The sequence below is a fragment of the Heptranchias perlo genome, unplaced genomic scaffold (assembly GCF_035084215.1).
Source record: "Heptranchias perlo isolate sHepPer1 unplaced genomic scaffold, sHepPer1.hap1 HAP1_SCAFFOLD_55, whole genome shotgun sequence".
NCBI lineage: Eukaryota > Metazoa > Chordata > Chondrichthyes > Hexanchiformes > Hexanchidae > Heptranchias > Heptranchias perlo.
The window spans coordinates 4,948,629-4,951,880 of NW_027139570.1; the positions used below are offsets into that span (position 1 = coordinate 4,948,629).

Sequence of the window (3,252 nt, forward strand, 5' to 3'; positions counted from 1 at the left end):
TCCCGTCATCGTCAAACACCTCCTTTCTTGTTCAATAGAGGGAGCAGAGGCGTGTACATCATCAGACACCAGCAACTTTAAGAAATGGAACAGATAAAGGCACAGATGCAAGTTCCAAATCTTTTCAATGCAAAGTTATTTCACTTTACTTAAAGTGCCGTGAGGCTGAAACGGGTCCCAGATGATTTGCGTTCACTCGTGACTTGTTTTCCAGTGTTGGTCCGTCAGGTTTGCAATTCAATTTGTGTTGGATATTGAAGATATTTCAGGATGATTGCACAACATACCATGTGTAAAGAAACATCTTGATAACTTCAATCATCGCAAACTCTACATTGACGCTGCAGAGGCCCCAGCACCCCTTTCAATATTGTTTTTTTAACTCACAGTTTTCAAAAGGGAATTGGATAAACGCTTGAATGGAAACATTTTCAGGGCTATGGGGAAACAGCAGGCGAGTGGGACTAACTGGACAGCTCTTTCAGAGAGCTGGCACAGGCACGATGGGACGAATGGCATTCGAATGGCGCTGTCCTATTCCATGATTCCATTAATAGATCAATTTCCGCCTTTCACTGAGCCTCCCTAAATGGTGCACAGTAATCGTGTCCCTGTGAAATGAATCTGAACAGTAATACGGAAATTTGCGTGGGTGAGCGGTTTGAAACTCTGGTTAGGCACCTAACAGGAAATTTCCCCTCTCAGTTTGATGAGATTATCAATTATCTCCCCCCCTTTCGATCTTAAATGTCTTTATATTTTTTTGATCTCTTCTTCCACTGTCATGCACTCAATGCTGGTCTCCCTGGTAAATACTGAAGAAAAGTGATTATTTAATATTTCTGCCATTTCGCTGTCATTGCCTGTGAGTTTGTCGTGTGTATCCCTTAGTGACCCTATTCCGATCCTAAACTTTCTTTGGCTGTTGATGTGTCCAGAATACTTTGCTTTTTTTGATATTCCTTTTTGCCTTTCGAATAGTTCTTTAGACTTATTTCCCAGTCTTTTCACATTCCCCCTCTCCTTTATTGTCCAGTGTGGGCCTTTTTCTTTCGTTTCAATTTTGCCCTTATTTCTTTATTCATCCCTGGTGTGTCATTTCTGGCTAGTTTGTTCTTACTTTTTAGTGGGATATATTTCTCCTGGACTCTATTGATCACCGTTTTAAATGTTTCCCACTGCTGTTCTATTTCTTTGTCCAGGTCATTAATATGTCAAACATTTCACCGTTCGAAACTTCTCAAGTCACATATGCATGACAAAGCCAGTTGCTTTTGTGGGAGGAGCAAATCGACTTGGCAGTAAAATCAGCTGCAGCCCAATCCACAAATAAAATATTTCCACGTAACAGTAAAGATAACAAATGTCAGAAGTGGGATTCGAACCCACGCCTCCAGAAGAGACTGCGACCTGAACGCAGCGCCTTCGACCGCTCGGCCATCCTGACGACCGATTTCATGTTTCATTCTGCATAATTTCTGCACTGTTGGCCAGTGAAAGCATCATAAAAGTTTAAAATGTTACTCACCCAACGTGGGGCTCGAACCCACGATTAAGAGCTTCGTGCTCTGTCCGACTGAGCAAGCCGGGCCTGAGTATTGTTCACCGCCTGATCTGTCATTACAGCAAGCAGGAGAAAGACTCCATTTCGAATTATTGCAATCAATTCTGAGGGATCGGATGAACTGTCACTTCGAAAGTCACGGATGAATCAAGGGCAGTCAACATGGATTTGTCAAGGGGAGGTCGTGTCTGACGATCCTGATTGAATTTTTCGAGGAGGTGACAAGAAGGATCAATGACGGTAGCGCAATTGATGCAGTCTACGTGGATTTTAGCAAGCCTTTTGAAAAGTTCCCACATGGCAGATTGGTCAAAAAAGTAAAGGCCCATGGGATACAAGGGAATGCGGCTTGTTGGATCCAAAATTGTCTCAGTGGCAGGAAGTTAATGGCCGACGCGTGTTTTTGCGGCTGGAAGGCTGTTTCCAGTGGGGTGCCGCAGGGCTCGGTACTTGGTCCTTTGATTTTTGTGGTATCCATGAACGATTTGGACTTAAACGTCGGAGGCATGATAAAGACATTTGCGGGTGACACAAAAATAGGCCGTGTGGTTGATAGCGAGGAGGAAAGCTGTAGACTGTGGGGGTTCAGGCAATTTTCTGATAACAAAGCACTCAATCTATCTCTGAACGAATCTTGAACGAATACGTGTGTTTGACCCGGCACAGGCACGATGGGCCGAATGATCTCCTCTTGTGGACTAACATAATAAGATGATACCAAGTGATATCAGATGGAAAAGCAACACATTCCAAATAAGAGCAGAGAGAGGAAACTAGTCTAACAGCATAACAGCACGGTGAGATATTGTATTTGAGAAGGATGAGGAGGGTTAGTTTATCAAGGTGGTATTCACTTAGGGTATCAATTGTGACTTTGGTAAGGACCATTTCATGCTGCGACAGTCTCTGGTACTGTGTGTGAGTGTGGGATTCATTCTGCATCTGTCAGTCTCTGGTACTGTGTGTGAGTGTGGGATTCATTCTGTATCTGTCAGTCTCTGGTACTGTGTGTGAGTGTGGGATTCATTCTGTATCTGTCAGTCTCTGGTACTGTGTGTGAGTGTGGGATTCATTCTGCATCTGTCAGTCTCTGGTACTGTGTGTGAGTGTGAGATTCATTCTGTATCTGTCAGTCTCTGGTACTGTGTGTGAGTGTGGGATTCATTCTGTATCTGTCAGTCTCTGGTACTGTGTGTGAGTGTAGGATTCATTTTGTGTCTGTCAGTCTCTGGTACTGTGTGTGAGTGTGGGATTCATTCTGTATCTGTCAGTCTCTGGTACTGTGTGTGAGTGTGGGATTCATCTGTATCTGTCACTCTCTGATATGTGTGTGAGTTTGGAATTGATTCTGTATCTTGTCAGCAGTGTGTGTGAGAGTTTGTGATTAATTCTTTATATAAAACTGTGTGTTAGTGTGGGAATCTTTCGGTATCTGTCAGTCTCTGGTACTCCCTGTGACTGTGGGACTCATTCTGTATATACAGTCTCCAGTACTGTATGTGGGAGTTGAATTCATCCTAGATATGCAGTTACTCATACTGCATGTGATTGTGGGATTAATTCTGTATATACAGTCTCCAGTACTGTATGTGGGAGTTGAATTCATCCTAAATATGCAGTTACTCATAATGCATGTTAGTGTGGGATTCATACTGTACCTGTCAGTCCCTGGCACTGTGTGTGAGTGT

General features: G+C 43.3%; 1 non-coding gene across 1 annotated transcript; it reads right to left on the reverse strand.

The window, feature by feature from the left end:
- Window positions 1–1,364: 1,364 nt before the first annotated feature.
- On the reverse strand, window positions 1,365–1,447 carry trnal-cag (transfer RNA leucine (anticodon CAG)). The gene has a single exon. It is a non-coding gene; the product is annotated as a tRNA-Leu (tRNA).
- Between the last annotated feature and the right edge of the window lie 1,805 nt (window positions 1,448–3,252).